This window comes from Pinus tabuliformis, chromosome 7 (assembly GCF_031772625.1).
Source record: "Pinus tabuliformis cultivar Carrire ecotype Pingquan chromosome 7, CPIR1, whole genome shotgun sequence".
NCBI lineage: Eukaryota > Viridiplantae > Streptophyta > Pinopsida > Pinales > Pinaceae > Pinus > Pinus tabuliformis.
In genome coordinates, this window is record NC_142293.1 from 1,620,165,916 (window position 1) to 1,620,185,763 (window position 19,848).

At 32.1% G+C, this 19,848-nt stretch overlaps 1 pseudogene; it reads right to left on the reverse strand.

The window, feature by feature from the left end:
* The window catches only part of LOC149254428 (uncharacterized), a 68,125-nt pseudogene extending 60,243 nt beyond the window's left edge, over nt 1-7,882 (reverse strand).
* Nucleotides 7,883-19,848: the final 11,966 nt, after the last annotated feature.

Here is a 19,848-nt window from a genome sequence, read left to right on the forward strand (position 1 = left end):
GGAAAGAATATAACACAACCCAACATTCTCCCACTTTTTTTCTATCCATAGGGGGCCACATGAGAGCTTAGTCATTGGTCCAGCCTTGCGACGCCCATTGTTTCTCTACGCCAAGAGAACTTATTAGTGCTCACAGACTTTGTCAATGCATCTGTAGTATTATTCAAAGTGTCCACCTTTACCAGCAACAACTTTTTGTCCTCAACCATATCCCTCACAAAGTGATACTGAACATCAATGTGCTTTGTCTTTGAATGATAAGCAAGGTTCTTTGCCAAGAAAATTGCACTTTGGTTGTCACATTCTATCCTTATAGCTCATTGTACTAACCCCATACTTGAACACAATCTCTACAACCAAACTACTTCCTTGCTTGCATGAGTGGTTGCCATGTATTCTGCCTCTGTAGTTGAAAGTGCCACTACAAACTGCCTCTTACTCATCCAACTGACTGCACCTCTAAATAGGTTAAACACATACCCAGGTAGATCTTCTCTGATCCATATCTCCAGCCCAGTTTGCATCAACAAAGCCACAAATTTCCAAAACTCTGTCCAATCTTGGTCTTCCTTGGTAGCACAAACCATAATAACTAGTTCCATGCAAACACCTGAAAACCCGCTTCACTGATGTCCAATGCTCATTCCCTAGTTTTGACATAAACCTGCTCAATACTCCCACTACATGTGAGATGTCTAATCTAGTATAGACCATTGCATACATCAGGCTACTGACTGCACTTGCATATGGAACACGAGACATGTCCTCTTCCTCTTCTTGTATCTTGGGACACTTTTCAGTAGATAACTTTACACTTACAGGAATAGGAACCTTCACCGGTTTACTATCCTACATATTAAACCTCTGCAGTATTGTCTCGACATACTTCCTCTGGTTTAACAAAAGCTTCCTCTTTGCCCGATCTCATTTATTTTCCATGCACAAAATATAGTTTGTAGCACCAAGATCTTTCATGTCGAATTTGGAGGACAATTGGGTCTTCAAATCCTGGATAATTTCTTTGTCATTTCCAACCAACAACATATCATCCACATACAAGACCAGATAGATAACACAGTCAACAATTAATTTAAAATACACAAAGTGATATTCTTTTCTTTTGGTGAAGCCAAGTCCTCGTATAAATGTATCAAATTTACGATACCAAATCCTTGGTGACTGTTTTAACCCATACAAAGACTTTTTTTAACTTGCATACTAGTTCTTTCTTACCATTCATTGCAAAACCTTTAGGTTGCTTCATGTAGATCTCTTCTTCCAGATCCCTTTGAAGAAATGATGTCTTCACATCCATCTGTTCTACCTCAAAATAAAAAACAGTAGCAAAAGATAAAAGTAATATAATAGAAGCTACCTTGGCAACAGGGGAAAAAATATCAACAAAATCAATTCTCGGCACCTAGGAATAACCTTTTGCTACCAACCAAGCTTTGTATTTCTCCACCTTTCCTTCTTCATTCATCTTCTTCTTAAACACACATTTTCTGCCAATGGGTTTCCTTCCAGCTACTAAATCCACCAGATCCCAAGCCTCATTTTTGTGCAAATATGCCATTTCATCAACCATGGTCTCTTTCCATAGTTTTTCATCCTCTGAATCTACCGCCTCCATCATAGTTATGGGATCATCATGAGTAATAGATAAAGAAAAATTTGAACAGAAACCAGATGGATTATACCTTTCTGGCTACCTTCTTTCTCGAATTGATCTTGTCACAACCGGAGTTTGTGGTTCTTCATCTTTTGATTCCTCTTTTGCTGTAGAGTCTGATTCTTCCTCCTTTATCTCAAACTCTATATTTTCAAGTTCCTTTGATAGGACTTCATGCTTAATTACATCTTTCACCTTTCTAAACACCACATCTTAGTCGTACATAATCTTCCTTGTTTCTTGGTTCTAAATCTTATAACCTTTTAAACCATCCTTATACCCAATAAAGATGCACTTTTCATATTTACTATCCAATTTTTTTCTTTTCTCCTTTGGAACATGTAGATATGTATCACATCCAAATACCCTCAAATGTGACATGGAATGTTTCTTACCAATCCATACCTCTTGTGGAGTCATATCCTCCAACACTGATGAAGGTGACTTATTAACCAGGTAACATGCAGTCTCCACCACATCTACCCAGAATCCCTGTACTAACCGACACCACTAAGCATGCTTCTTGCCCTTTCCATCAACGTCCTGTTCATTCTTCCTATTCATTCTTTCTGCAACTCCATTTTTCTCAGGTGTGTATGGAGTAGTATTCTGTCGTGTTTTACCACACTTCTTATAGAACTATTCATATTGCTTCTTACAAAACTCTCCACCGTTATCTGTCCTCAGCACCTTTATCTTCTTCTCTGTCTGGTTTTCCACCAGAGCCTTAAATTCTTTATCTTCTTTCAGATGCTCTATCATTGAGTCTCCATCTTTCATCCTCATATTATACAACTTTTTCCATAGGAACAATTTATTCACCGGAGACTTAGATTGGTATAAAGTCCCTAACTTGTCCCACAAAGCCTTCGCCGAAGCTTCCCCTGATACATTCAGCAATACTAAATCTCAGAAACACAATTGTATTATGCTCTTTGCCTTCCGATCCAACTTCACCCAATCTTCAGTTGACATTGTTGTTGGTTTAGTAACCGGATCTACTGTGATCCACTGATCTTTATCCACCAACAAATCTTCCATATTCAGTTATCACAACACAAAACTCTAACCATTAAATTTCTCGATCTCTATCTTTCCACTGCTCGCCATCTTCTTTCACCACAAGAATTGATCTTGCAGATCACCCAATGAACAGGGTCTACCACAGGCCCGAGCAAAAGCCCTCAGCAGAAAATGCATCCCCTTGAAGCCAAAACGTCTTCGATACCAAATGTAGGTTTTAACTCCGTACATAAATTACCTGCATACGAATTCTAAAAATAGAAAATAAACAATGGTGACAGAATAGAACATAAAACAGATACACACAGAGATTTTCCCCTGGATTCCAAAACCGGGATTACCAGATTGATTTTTCATTATGTTCCTTTCAATGTTACAATACATATATATACATGCCAAAGCATCCATAAACTCCAATCCATTAACCCTGGATTAGAGCATAACCATAGTTCCTTTGACCATATCTACAAAATACAATGGACATAAAACCATCATGCCCAAATCCATGCACAGAACCATAGGTAGTCGTGGAAAGAGTATAACACAACCCAACAATAATTCCACGTACTACCCGACCATAAATTAAGTTGAACCAAATATTTCTTTCATCTAATCACCCGTGTGCCATTCCAAGCATGAATGTTGGATCTCATGTGATAAAACCATCCATAAACAACTAAGGGAATCCATAGGGAAGCTTCTTGATTCAACCATTCCTTTCTTGATCCTTAATTCCTTTGCATTCCTTGTCCTTCCTTTTCACTCATTTTCTTTCTTTATATTCCTTCTCCTCTTGGTGCACTTCTCCTCTTTGAGACTAACTCCAAAATTAAACGGACAAAAAGCAACCAACTGATGATTTGATGTTTTTTTTTTTTATTGATGCCTCTAATTTCTTCATTTTTCCAATATTTTCCTTCGATTTCCTCCTCACATGCAACCTGTGACCTTTCACCTCCATTTTCTCCTAATTTCCTTTATTTTCATAAAATAAATTCCAATTAATACCTCTTTGCCTTTTTAAAGCCTTTTCCATTTCCTTTGTCAATTTCCCGTTAGCCATAAACACAACAAGTGATGCCCACTAGGATATTTTTCCCAAAATTCAACTTGGAAAGGTGTCCCTTGATCTTGGTCTTATTTTTTCTTTATTAAATTTCATTACATAAAATTTTAACATGAGGTTGTTACACTTAGCTTAGATTTTCCTTCCTCCCTCTCATGGAGTGACTTGCAACCATTGGTTATGATGGTAATTTTTTATTTTTTTTAATGACTCAATACTTTCTTCTCTCATGTAGAACTCATTTTTTAATTTTGGTTGAGTTTATGTTCTCAGGCACCTTAACCGAGGGTTTCCGATGAAGACAAGGGTAAATTACAAGTGTAAACTCCTTTTACGTTAGGTGAAGCAGTCACAATATCTTTGTATTCACATATCAAAAAATGTACTCTCTTTTTTTCCTTTTTTTTTACCCTATATTATTCCCATCTTGCCACCAAATTTCCTATAAAATTTGAATCTTATCATTAACGTTGTATTTTTACTATGGCTAGGGGAGCGGATGGATGACCTTGGATTCCTAATAGGCATGCAAGGTTTTGTTTTAACGATACCATTTTATTTCAGACCAAATGCATCCTTTTTTCTCATAAGTTTTAATAGGATTTTTGGGGATTTGTAGGTTAGCCCCCTCCCTGGAAACACAACTATCATGGTAAGGGTTAGGGTAATCAGTTGTAAAATACTTCTCAATGGATTACTATCTAGGTTCTTATTTAATTTTCATCTTGGTCTTCTCTAGGGTTCTAAACTGTGAAGCCAAGACCCACTCTTGGAGCTATACAACCCGAGGTTTATGGCCATACATGCATACTTGTTTTATGAAGCCTTTTAGCTTAATTTCCAAAAATATTAATGTGTTATGTTCTGTATAACTATGATCATATCGCTATAAAAGGTTTATTTTCTAGCACTATATATATATATATATATATATATTGTAACAAGGTGTCAAGTGACATTTGTATAATTTTAATTCTATTCCAACAAAACCATGTTGTATATTAGTTTTTCTTTGGGTGTATTATATTGTTCGCCTCTCCTTCCAGCCTAAACATTGTGATAGAAAGGCTTTCATCCAGTTACACATTTCCTCTTTAATGCATACTCTCTGGTTATTAAAACCCTATTATTATGTATATGTACTATATATTTTTTTTTTAAGAAAATATGCCCTTTGAGGTTTCCACTATCATCATCTTGATTGCCTGCGATGTTATTTATGCCACCATAGATATGTTTTCTCTTTTGTTGTAGTTTAATACAAGATAATAATGGAAAATGGAAATTTATCTTCGATTTTGATGTACAAATATTCTTTTGATACTTTCTATATAAAAAGCTTATTTGAAGATGAACAAAAATGTTCAAAACAATTCTTTATTCCTTCATTTTCCTATAGTATTGTTATATGTTTTTATTTAATATGAATACATGTATTGTAAAAAGAGATGTATGAGGTAGTAGTTAATCTTCTTGTATGTTTTTAGATTATATCCTACTAAAAAATATTAGTCTGGAAGATGGGGCGAGGCTTATCTCAAGGGTTTTCAATCTTCTTCCTAGACCTGTCTATTAGAGTTCAAGACAGTCATCCCTTATGGTCAATGGACACCCAACTTGTCCACTAATTTCCTAGATAACTAACCTAAATCAAACCATAGCATTCAACATGTAATTATTATAATTACAATATATAAAAATATGTATTCTTTTGAACAATTCCTTTATCCTTTTGATTAGAAAAGGAGAATATGAACTATTGGGGTTAATAGAACTTTAACATTCTCTTTCTTTTTTAAATCCCTTACTTGCAACCATTTGTTTCTTAAGTCTTTGCAATACACATTACCTTCTCTTCCTTGGAAGCCTCCAGAGTTGTACTTACCACTGAACAAGTTATAGGTATTGCACATGATATCCATCCACAAAGTCCATCATATATATATATATATATATTTCCCTTCCTTGGAAGCCTCTAGAGTTGTACTTACCACTGAATGAGTTACAGGTATTGCACATGATATCCATCCACAAGATCCATCATATCATATCATATCATATCATATATATATATATATATATATATATATATATATATATATATATATATATATATAAAAGTTTTCCAATAATTTCAGAGGTATTAGCTCAATATCTATTTCTAATTTCTTTTCTAATCAAACAAACATTTCTTGACAAAAACCTGAACTAAAAAACACTTATCTAATCTTTCCTAGAAATGTGATAAGGGATCTCATGGACTTCCCAACTGTAAGCTAGCTTCCACAACTAGCTAGCCCCAAGCTCGACTCCTCTCTATTATAGAACAATTATAGGAATATTTATAGGGAATTATATCCTGAACCCTTAAGCAACATCCTACTTATTTCTCTTGGGTCCCAACCAATATTCTACTCCCACTGCTTATATTTAGAAATTATTGCATTTCTACCCCACAATATTCTTACACAGAACCAACTTTATGGCATTTATCTCCAGGCATTTTTTTATAGTCCATCATCCCCTATTCCCCTGAATAATCTAGAAAAAAGGAGACTTTTTTTTTTACTGTGCCTTTCTTGGAGCATAACCAATTCCAATTGTTCCCTCAATGTTACGAGTTAAGTTCCACCTGAAAACCCTTACAAAAAATTCAAGAATGTTAACAAAAATAATAATTTCTTTTTCATTAATCAACAAAATATTAAATATTTATACTAACCATTCTCTTCTATACTTTTAACTTTTTAGTCACAATTAAATAATGAAAAGCAATGAACAATTATGGTTAGAAATTAATTAATGGAGAAATTATATATATATATATATATATATATATAACATTACAGAAACAAAAATATAGAAACCCATAAAAAAAGAGGCACAAATATACATGGTTCATCCAATTTGGGCTACGGCCAAAGAGAAATAGCTAGTACTTCTTTTATTTATCCAACAACATGAAGAGATACAACCTATAGTAAATCCGATGTAATTTCTTCTTTACTCTCACAAATCCTCCTCTCTCTCACACTTAGAATAATCATACATATCAGCAATACAATTCCCTCATATAAACCAAGGGTTGCCTTCTAGGGAAAAATACCCTAAATTAACATAACTTCTACCATCAGATCATCTACCTAATAAACGTCTCGGATTGACTACTAAATTACAATATTTTACAAGGATAAGTTTTCATCTATTTTTAGCTTCAGGGCACTGCCCCCAAACCCTGCTTAGGGGGCTCATAAAATTCATCTTTGCCCTTCTAGACCACGATTAAATAGGCGGTGGTTTTGCCCCATTAGAAACATGGATTCAACGTGACTTAAAAGAAAACTCTAAACAATTAGGAAGATAATCAAGCTCCACACCCAACAATTATCAAGGGGTGTTAAATATGGTATATAATCTTACGGTTTATAATATTAATATTAGGGTATGTAATCCTTAATATGTTTGACAATCAACACTCCCCATCTTTAATCAAACACTTGTCATTATTATTGATTAAAATTAATAGTCGAACATAGTCAACCACAATAGTAAACATATTCAAATAAAATGAATCTTGATATTCATTGTTTAAATAGTTCATCAATGTGATGATATTATAATATTAGGTTTAATATTATGGTTTATAATATTAGTTTTAATATTAGATTTGAAATATAAATTTATAATATTGAGCTTGATAAAATTAATCTTAAACTTATAATATTGTGTTTTATAACATTAGGGTTTTTAATATTAATATACTAATATTAAGGTGTATAATATTAATCTCAGCAGCCTCGGGGGCGAGGAGGAAGCATCGAGGCTTTTCTTTATAATCTTCCTCACTGCCGCAACAAGCCGCACAACTGGGTTAGCCTTGAAGTGCCTGTAGAAGGTCATATGGGCCTCCAGCGCCTCTTCCATTCCAATAAGCGGATCCGACCTACAGAACTCATCCTTCACAGCTTCGCCGCACAGTCCGCACACCCATCTCCCATAGAACTGTTCCGGCACACACGGGCTATATAAGCCGGCGTGCACTCATCTGCCAGTCTGCAGCACTCGGAAGCTACGAATTTGACCTCGGAACAGGCCTTAACAGGATTCGAAATGACAATCATAGGGTCATTGGGTCGGGGCCGTCTCGGATGTGGCTCTTCTCGCCGTCATGTGACGGTCCGCTTAACGCCCTTCTCTTCTTAATTCTTCTTGTGCTCTCTGTTACCGTTGGTGTTATTACTAAAATATGTGTTTCCTTCTTCCAAACGGTTTGCCCGCCGTCTTTTTCATCTGCAAATACAGCGTTCAAATGCAACCATGGCCAAAGCCTTTCGCAAAGCACAGCTTCCAAAGACTCTCTGTTTTTTCTGCTTTCCAACTCACCCAAACCGCGGCAGGAAACTGGTTTGGAATGGAACGGAAACGGATATCGAGGGTTAAGCTCGTTTCGCAGTGCATCTAATTCATATGTGGCAATATCAAATGGGAAAAATAATTACAGATACACACAGTACATGTGTCACAAGGAATATGCTATTCGGTGTCCATTATGGGGAAGGGAACCATGGAATTTATGCCGAGTTTAAGTTTATTGTGGTTTTTAAGAATATTTTAAGATCTAATGGACATGGAATTTATCCTGAGTTTAAGTCTATTGTGGTTTTTAAGAATATTTTAAGATCTAATGGACATGGAATTTATCATGAGTTTAAGTCTATTGTGGTTTTTAAGAATATTTTAAGATCTAATGGACATGGACTTTATCCTGAGTTTAAATTTATTGTGGTTTTTAAGAATATTTTAAGATCTAATGGACATGGAATTTATCCTGAGTTTAAGTTTATTGTGGTTTTTAAGAATATTTTAAGATCTAATGGACATGTATCTGGGAAATCTGCAATGAGAGATGCAGAGTGGAGAGACCATGTTTTGTGTAATGGAGTGTCTATTTGGAATATGAATTTTGTGAAGGATTTCTACGTTAATATTTTTATGTAGGAAGAAAATTATGGAGATGTTTTTATGTGAGATTTTTTTTATAGTTATTAAAGATTTTTAGTTAAAACCTAGTTAAAAAAATTGTGGTGAAATTTTCAGTGTTGTTTAAACTATATAAACTTAAAAACTTTTGGAACTCTTAGATTATACAGATTTTACCCATTAATATAAAAATCGATCGGAACGTTTTCCAAAAAAATCAATCTTTTATTATTTTCAACCACGTTGATTACACGCCATCTCAATATTATTTCTTTCATCTTTTAGATTGAGTTAATTACCACTTTCTAGGACTGTTTTATATATATTTGTGTCATCGAGTTATTATGTGTATTGGGTTAGGAAGTGAATGAATAATATATATATATAAAGATTGATTTATTGTGGATATTTTTAATAAACTTGGAGATTATTAATGTTTTTTCAAAATTTTTAATATATATTTAAAAATATAATAATTTTTTATTGGGTGATAAATTTTTTTAAGTGTTATTCATAAATGTATATTATTTAAGGAAAATCACCATATTAACATGTTTCTTTACATTTAAAGAACACTAGCTTTTTATTAGTTTTAAGTCTTATTCCAATGTCAAAAGAATTTAAGCCTATATAATATCTCTCTCTATATATATATTACTAAATATATATATATAATTATTACTAAAACCATCTTTCATAATATTATATTCATTTTCATAATATTTAATTGCGCCTTAAGGTGTTCCCTTTGAGAAAGACTACCCCAGGTGTCACCTTGCACCACTTTAGATTTAATATTAGACGATTGAAGAATAGTCATTCATTAAATTAATAGTCATTCACTTAATAATTAATAACAGTTTCTAGTTAATAATAGTTTAAGGCTAATAGTCAGTTAATATTTAACAGGTGGTGCAATCCTCCTCGAGGTGCCACCTTGCACCACTTCAGATTTAATATTAGACAATTGAATAATAATCATTCGTCATATTAATAGTCAGTTAATAATTAATAATAATCTATAGTTAATAATAGTTTGAGGCTAATAGTCAGTTCATAGTTAATAGTTAACAGGTGGTGCAATCATCCTCGTCAACATTTCTCCTTTTCAGAAAATTCCCAGTTACATTTTTCTGAGTTATGAAGCTTCTAATCTCCGAAAAGAACATCACTCTTGTTTCATTGCTAAGAGTTTTCCTAAAGCAAGATCCGACGACATTGGAGAATGGTTGAATCCTACCACACATAAGGCCAAGAGAAATGCAGGAAAAATAAATAGCCCATGCATTAAACTTGACTTAGGATCAGTTCAACGAAATACTCTGCCAACAAAGTCACAACTGAAGAGGGATAAATTTTCATTGTTCAGTAAGGAATGTTGAAGGGTTGCAGAACATATCTCGAAATTGATGCTATTGCCAGAAATATAGAGGTTCTCGGTGAGAATGGCATAAATCACGTATTGAATTGTGTTGTTTTTGTTTGTCTAGAATATCTTAAGTCAGATTTGGTGTACAATACATTGTGATTGCAAGATAGCCCTTCCGAAGACATCACAAGTATTTTTTAGGATGTGTTTGATTATTTTGAGGAGCTAAGAGGACTAAGTGGCAGAGTTCTTGTGTATTTCTTGCAAGGAGTGTCTTTTTCATGTTAGCATAATAACGATTTTATAATATAAAATAAACACTTAAAAGAATCGAAAAACTTTAATACCCAAAAAATCATACCTCCGACCATTGATGCTACTCACACTCCGGTACCAGACTTTCCGCTACGCTTAAGGCAGTCCCTTCCCCAAAACCAGTAGTCCGCATAGCCCATGAGCTGTAATTCAGTCCTGAGCTGAAGCAGTAATAGATTGGCAGAATTTATGCTACTTTATGGCACAGAATTTCCGTTACACGTCTGTAGCTCAAAACCGCTTTTCTCTGCAACACGTGAAAAAACCTCTCTCCAGCCTTTAATAACATTGGAACTCTATCACACCTTCTCTTCATGAAAAATCTGCTCGCAGTGAAGGAAAATTCCACCACTATTTTGTGTGATGATATAAAGCAATAGCAAACATTACACTACACAACGCAAAGAAAACACGAGATGAAGGAAGAGAAGAGGGAAGTGAAGAGCAGAGTGTGTTTAGGGGCGAGCTTGTGAATGTTCCATCCAAAAATACTGTTGTTGAAATTGTATGGTCCACCTGCTTCACAACATGCCACTAAAACATTTTTCTGCAATCTTGCACAGTTCACCTAAAATCTCTCATCCTTGTGGCACTTCCAAGATCTACTCACTCTAACTTTATGGTGTAAGGCTGAAGGGGATTGAATGAGTGAGCTTGGGGACCAAAGAAAAGTATTTATAGCCAAGCTTCCATCAAGCTTCTGTTGGCTATGTGTCAAGTGTTCCACAGATTATGGTAGAGAACTGCAAAGGGAGTAACGGACTATTCGAGGAGCTCCCAACAAAAAATTAATTAATTGAAAATAGTTTCTATAATTGAAGGAAATAACTGCAGTTGGTTTCCTTAATTTAAGGAAATGACTGTAATTGATTTCTAGATTATCGGCGGCCGTTGGGAAAGGGAACTCAACATTTCAACCTCCTTGGTAATTGCATATCTCATGTGGAGAAAAGGTCAGAGCTTTGAAGATGCATTTCAGTGTGTTAAAAAAGCCTCGTGGTATCACAAATCCAAACATGGGTTTCACTTGTAGTTTGAGAAAAGGGTACATGCAATGAAGATATTTGGCCTAGAAAAATATACAATCGTTAAAATGAGCTATATATTTCAATGTTAGAAGCGTCATCACCTGCGCAAGATATCTTTGATCCTTCCCCTCTCGAAAGTGACTTGCCCCATGCAAGTATATTGAAGGAGAACACTAACCATGAATTAAAGTGTCAAATTTTGTATGAGTGGCCCAAGAAAGAAAAAATGACATGTTTGATGCCGACTATCTTGGTTCTAAAGCAATTTTCATTTTATTATCCCTAAGCAAAGCCCGTTGGGATGCAGAGTTTTCAAAAGTCATTTATCTGTGGGTAGGTTATGATTTGGTGGCTAAGAAAGAAATAGTTCAAGTGGATAACAGCAAAGGTAGAAGTCACTTAAAAAATATTGAGTAGGTACAAATTGGTCATGATTTCCTTGCCCGAATGAATCTTTGTCGAGATACTCTTATCAAGGTATGCACTAGTATTTGGAAATGATTTTCCTTATTTTATTTGAAATTTATTATGATTTTGTTAATTAAACCTGGTTTTTGTGCCCTTGGAAAATATATCATGGTCGTGGGATACAAAATCATGCCAAAATATCATATATATGTTAATTAATAGTTACTAATTAACACAAAAAAAATATTTACTAAGAGGAGAAAACTTCCTTAACCTGGGATGCTAGATACACCAAATACCTTTCATATGATCACCTAAAATACCTAAGATCCACGCCATCTTGGATAAGTTGAAATATTTAATATGTCCAACCACCCATACATAGTTCATCTATTGTAGATATGTTAAAAAAAATATTAACCAAATGATTTTGTAAAATTTTCAATAATTTTTTTGCTTTATAAGACGTTCTAAAAAAATTTGAATTAACATTCTCATCAAATTATATATATATATTTCAAACAATAAATTTTTTTTTCTATTTTTTAATTTTTAATTTTTTTTACCACAATTAAAATAATACTAATTTTATTTATAAAATGAAATATTATACACAATCAACAATATTTCCCAATATTATTGGACCTTTAACTTGAATCTAAATACTTGAGTTCTCTCGAATAAAAAAACATTCAAACTAACAACAAATATACACATATAAATCACAATCCATGAAAATGTACAAAAAAAAAATCTAATCAATAAAATGAAACATGTTAAAACCCTTTATATGAAACATGTTAAAACCCTTTATACATAGATACACAATTTTAACTAAAATATCAAATTTAAATGTTTAACAAACTAAGCACTATACTTCCTCAACAAAAATCCATAGCATGAAAAATGCTCATCAAAAGCCAAAGCATAAACAAAACATAAATTGTTAGTGACATGATTCTTATAAATAACATTCTTATTCACCACTATTAATATGTATTCGATTCAACTATATATTTTTGATATGTGTTCAATTCAACAATATATATTTTAACCAAAATATTGCACAGATGTTTTTAGTAAAATAATTATTATATTTTTCATAATATTAAAAATACATTGTAAAATATTGAAAAAATAATATCAATAATCTATATTTATAAAATAATTATTTAATTTTATAAAAATAAAAATTTATTATAATAATAAATTAAACATATTATTTCTAAGGGTTAGTTTAGGTGGTGGAGTCTTGTTACTAGAGCATTTTTGTTATTGACAAGTCATGTGAGTAGGAAATGATCTTTTTAGGTAGATTTGGGTAATATAAATATTTTACTAATAGTCACTGATTTATGAAGACGATAAACCACAAAAAAACTAAACATATTACAATAATTAGACCGTAAAACATTATTTTTGAGAAAAACTTTCCAAATGCCACTTTGCACCTTTATTTAAATGTCACCTTGCACCACTTTGCACCTTTATTTAATATTAAATGATTGAATAATAGTCCGTAGTTAAATTAATAGTTAATAATAGTTTCAGGCAATTAGTGCAATCCAAGGTCTCAAATATTATCTATCTAGATTTACCAATTGAAGTTGGTTTTTCCTATTCTAAAAAATGTCGATAAATACAATACTGGAGATATAAATACAACTTCAGATAACCATGGTTTTCTTTCAAAAGTATTCAACTTTTGCTTGAAGATCTATTAGATTTAATTATTTCCAATGAATGAGGTTATGGTTCTAAAAGCGAAGAAAAAATTCCATAAGGAAGTAACTCGTTGGAATGGTTCAGATGTGCATTACACTAACCTGCCAAAAACTACATTTCTTCTACTATGGGTGAAAATACGACCAATATCACAAAATGAATTTGTATCAAGTTGCTTTTAAATGTGAAGAGAAAACTCAACAATCAAGAACAATAAGATGACTATAGGAGGGGATGGTTAATCTTTATACATACAACATATTTTTTCACATATACATATATTTTGTTGGTTGTGACTTATTGAAAGTAAAATAACTTAGCTTACATTCAAACAATGGTTTGAAGAGAATCCAGAGTTCCTTTCAATCCATTTTACATTAGCGAAGAATCATATGCAGGAGTCTAAGTTCTTTCTTTAGGATTGGAAGTGGTTAAAGGTATAAGAACATTGTTTTATTTAATATGTTATTTGTAATTTATTTTCTTATTTTTGAGGGCATGTACATACATCTTCTGGATTTGCTATTAAGATGTAGGAACACTAGCAAAGACCAGAACAACGCATAACATACATCACTTTTATAAACAACGGGAAAGGTTAACTAGACTTACATATGCAAGAATTAGTGATACAGGAACAACTAGAAATGAGGGAATTACAGGTGAACAATTGCACATTCACGATCTTAGAGGTGGAGCACTAATAACAAAAGCAACCAGTGGAAAGTAACAATAATGGCACCTCATGCATTTACATTTCTATATAATGCAAATTAAAAACTGGAAATGGAAAACAAATTTCCGAGCTGATATATAAAACCAAACAAAAACCAAGGTTACCTATATCCGAACGAAAGATTGTGTTCAATATAAAGGGTTATTTGTTACAGTTAGAGTTTATTACCTTAAGCTTGTTGGAGATTATAATCTTAACCCTGATTTGTAGTGTTTTGGTTGTCGCTAATGTTATTAGGTTGTTGTTTTTAGTTTTCTAGATTCTTTTAGAGTTATTATTAGGTTGTTTTTAGTTTTCGAGATTCTCTTACATTTGATTTTGGTCATTTGTTTTTCATTTTCTTATTCTTCTCTTTATTACTAATATTTTTATTGGTAGGGTTGGGTACATTTTATTGAGCATATACATATTTTTGAAGATGAGGTTTTGATATACATGCCTTTAGAATTACTAAATAAAAATCCCACAATTAACATGTTTATGATGAATATCTAGTAAAGAAATAAAATTGCATAAAAAAATTACTTGTTTTTTCTTTGCTATTGTTTCCTATGCTATTGCCTTACCTTTGCAACATGTGGCACAATTTCTAGTTTTAATTCTATATACCAATCCAAATATTATTCTTATTAAAATTTAATTATTAAATTAAATAATTATGATAAATTTATGTATTATAATCCAAAATATTTTTAAAATGAAAATTATATTCTCTTTTCTATGTGGTTCACTAAGTATTCAAGGAATATCTATGCTCAACCATGAAGCTTGACCCTGAGAGAATTGAGAATTGAACCAGTGACCTTTAACTACAAGACTAGAACAATTAAGCTAACACTCCAAGCTAAATGAAAAACTATATTAGTCACCTCCTTCTCGAAAATTATAAATATATTACTTAATCTTACATCATCTTTAAAAAGATAAACATTGAATGTTGAGATCAGTAAAAATCACGTAGGAAATTTTTTGTGGATGTGTTTCAAACCATGTAGGTTTATCATGTAACCAAATTAAATAGAGAGAACAATGTAGAGACTTTTAATATCTTTAACGGTTAGGATGAAAGAATTATTTTTGAAAATTATTTTTTGGACTGTTAAAATGGACTTAAGTCAAATATTTAGATTTAGATTAAGTCAAAGTTTAGATTAAAATATAAATAAATAAGAATTAAATTAAATCAATTGGAATAAAATGTTTTATGAGATAACATTTTAATGTATAAAGTCAAATATTTAGATTAAGATATAAATAAATAAAAATTAAATTAATTAGTAAGTATTGCTCAAATATTAAGTCAAATGTTTAGATTTAGATTGAGTCAAATATTTAGATTAAAATATAAATAAATAAGAATAAAATTTTATTCTTGACCAAAACTTCATAATTAATTAATTAATTCTTATTTATTTATATTTTAATTTAAATATTTGACTTTATACATTAAATATTATCTTATAAAACATTATATTCCAATTAAGTTAATTTAATTCTTATTTATTTATATTTTAATCTAAATTTTGACTTAATCTAAAGCTAAATATTTGACTTAAGTCCATTTTAATAGTCTAATTTTTTTTTTCAAAACTAGTTGTTTCATCCTAACCGTTAAAGATATTTAAGGACTCTACATTATCTATCTAATTTATCTGGTTCTATGATCTCATTCTCCATCTTGTAGATACAATGAACCACACTAGATGGTTTGAAAATATTAAAGGTCTCTACATTGATCTCTCTATTTAATCTAGTTCCGTGATCTCATTCTCCATCTTGTCCAAATGATGAACCATATTAGATGGTTTGAAACGCCACCAAGACATCAACAAAAAGTTTCCTATGTGATTTTTATCCAAAGATCTCAACATTCATAATATGGATCATATAAGCCTAAATTCAAAAAGATATACATTATTAAACCTTAAATTATTAAATTAAAAAAAAATACAAATAAAAAAGTTGGAATTTTTTTATACCTCCTTCCATGTCTATGAGGCAGGTGATGTTTCAATGGGATTAAGCCCTAATAACGTAGCCAAGCTATGGATCAGTGAGCGTACACCAGCCTAGATCCATCTTAACTCTAGATATACCAATGGATTTGATCTCTCTCATCTCTTGAAAGAGCCAAAGTTAACAGGGATATAGACTAGTTTAATTATTAATAATTGATAATTATAATTATAATTCTATTTTATTTTTATTTTTATTTGTATGTACTTTGACCTAGTCAAAATTTTTTAATTAATAATATAATTATTATTTTTCTTTTTATATTTTATTTATTTCTTTAATTGTATTTTATTTTTATTTTGATTGTTATGTAATTTGATTGATTCAAAATGTTTACATAGCATCACATAACATAACCTTACAACATCTCTTCCATATTGGATTGGAGAATACCTCTCCACATAACCATTAAACACATTTGTACTGTTGTGACTCATTATTTTAGGAATAATCAAACTTTTTTATATTATTAAAATACTTTAAAAATAAAATGATATAATACATCTTTTTTATTAATAAAATGACGACATAGATATAATAATTTTTGTAATTTAATTAACTATATTGTTGATAATCTTCAATATTTTTTTAATTTAATTTTAATAAAGAATTATTTAAATTTAAAAAAAAATACTATTTTAATTTAATAATTATTGTGCTGAGAGGTGCATTCTACAACCCAGTGTCACCCCGATGTGTGAGTATGTCAGTCCTCAAAAAATAATAATAATAAAATTCAATAATGTCAGCGAAAACATTACCTTGAATCTCAAATTATATATATCTTGAATATTTAGATTATGTATAACTTTTTAATCTTATTAATGTGTTAAGATTAATTATTAAGATATAATTATGTATTATTTATATAATTTGAATGGATAATAATTATCTCATCCATTTAATAGTTGTTTTATCATATATGTGAATTTGAATGGATCATAAATTTACCTTTAACAAAAAATTTTACCACATTAAATTTCTAAATTAGGTAAAATTTTAAACATATTTACTCTTTACTAAAGCCAATACCATTTCTTAAATCAAAGGAAAAAGGCTAATTCAACACAAACAATCAAAATCCTGCTCCAAAATATTTTAATATTTCTTTTAATTAAATATTTGTAAAATGAATCTTTAAAAAGAAAAACCATATTCTATGGATATATTAAAATCTTTAAAGATATAAATATTTCCACATCAAAATTGTAATATTTGAAAATATTAATTTGATGAAGTTTTATTATAAATATTATCATGCCATGAAAAAACATCATTAAAATTAATTTTGATATTAAAAAATTAATATTAAGATTAAGATTAAATATCATATTAATATTATTAAATTCAATTACTTTGGATTAATATAGTTGTAATTTTAATATGATATTCAATTTTATATATTATAATATATATATTAATATATCATGATATATATTAAATCTAGATATATATGAAGGGAAGAACAAAAACATGGAGAGATAGAGGGAGTGACAAGGGGAGACTTAGTTAAAATGAAGGAGAGGGGAGAGGAGGAATGAAGTAAGAGAGAGAAAGAGAGGAGTGACAGAGGGAGACACAAAGATAGATGAGGGAGTGAGGAGGAGAGAGGGAGGGAGATAGTGACAAGGTTGGAGAGAGAGAGGGGGAGAGAGAGAGAGAGATGGGGGGAGAGAGAGGGAGGTGGGAGAGAAAGGGAGAGAGGGGAAGGAGCAAAGAGAGGACTTGAGAGAGAGGAGAGAGAAAGGTAGAGAGAGAAAGGGAGAGATAGATGGATTTGGACGGGGAGAGAGGGAGTGAATAAGAAAGACATAGAGAGAGGGAGTGATAAGGGAGAGATGAAGAGAGAGTTTGTATGTTTTTGCGTGAGATAGAGAGACAAAGAAGGGGAGGGAAGGAAGGGGGGAGAGAATGAGAGAGAGGGAGTGATAAGGGAGAGATGAAGAGAGAGTTTGTATGTTTTTGGGTGAGATAGAAAGTAAACGAAGGAGAGATGGAAGGACTGGGAGAGAGAAAGAGAGAGAAGGAAAGAGGGAGGGATATAGTAATAAAGTTGGAGAGCGAAGATAGAGAGGGGGGGAGACAGAGGGAGGTGGGAGAGAAAGGGAGAGAGAGGAAGGAAAAGAGACAAGACACGAGAGAGAGAAGTGTGAAAATTTGGATGCCCAAATTTCTACTACAACAACTGATTAAGTTTATCCTAGTTGTTAATTTCTGAATCAAGTTACTTATTGTTTCCTACAGTGAATAACGAAACTAATACAATGTCGTCTACACCATTTAAATTATAAGTGGAAACAAGAAACTGAACAGGAAAGAGATACAACACACATCTACACAATTCTTTTTGGATAAATGTCCCTGGAAAAACCCAATGTGAGAAAATGGTGCAACAGTGATGAGGGTTTTATTATTATGCAGTAGTAATTTCTGAATACAATATTTGGATGTCTTCCTGATAATCCAGTTACAGAAAATATCACTAACAGAGAGATAAGTGAGGTTACATCACATTACCACTGGAAATCCCGGTTGATCCATCCCTTGAGTTAATAGCTCCTGGCTACATATGCGTTGCCTCTACAAAATGTCTCCATAAACCCAGTGTCACACTATCTAGGACCTATGTCACTATTCCTAGCTGATCAATTTTCCTCTGAGATTTAGACTTCTGCACTCCCGGTCTCACACCTCGACTTTGAGCTATAGAAATCGAACCCTCCGACAAATTTTGAACTCCCTCAAGGCTTATGCACTACCTTTGCATTAGCCTACGCTGCCTCTGACTCTTCTGGCTCAGCGCTTCCTCTCCTGGATCTCTCTCTGCCTCCTCTGCTGAGTATTTATAGATTAGAGAAATAACCAACCGGAACTATCCCTACCCCTCACTGCAAAATATCACTCATGAAAATCTCTCCAACAGCTGCTCTGCTTTAGAAAATCGAACTTCTGATCTCCCCTCTGTGTGTTCTCCAAATGCCCATCAAGCCTTCTCTTATAATCCTCTTGTTGATCAATAAATAAACCAGATTAGATTCTAATCAATGGCTAGGATCATATTGACTTGATATCCACCTTCTTTTAGAAGTTTCACTCACGGTTTAGATTAATACCCTTTAATTATTTTAATTTCTTAAGTTTAGACTTAGGGTCCCATTAAAAATAATTAATTATTTTAATAAAACTGCCTCCTGGTGGAATTTCCGAAAACGATTTCTAGGTATTGGAGAATTCATGTGTCTAAGCCGCTCTACAAATATTGAGACTTAGAGCACATCTAATGCTACAAGAATTTAACACTCCCTCTTAGCGAGGAATGTGCTCTAGCAATGCATCCTGCTAAAACATCATTCTGTTATGTAAAATCTCCTTCTACGTTTTTTATTTTTGACATCCTATGCATCAACTACTATGAAAATGTTGCATCTGTACTGATATTAACCCTGCCATTGTCAAAATTTCATTCTTACTGCAACTCCCTCTCAATTATGGACCCGTGCTGCTACTGGC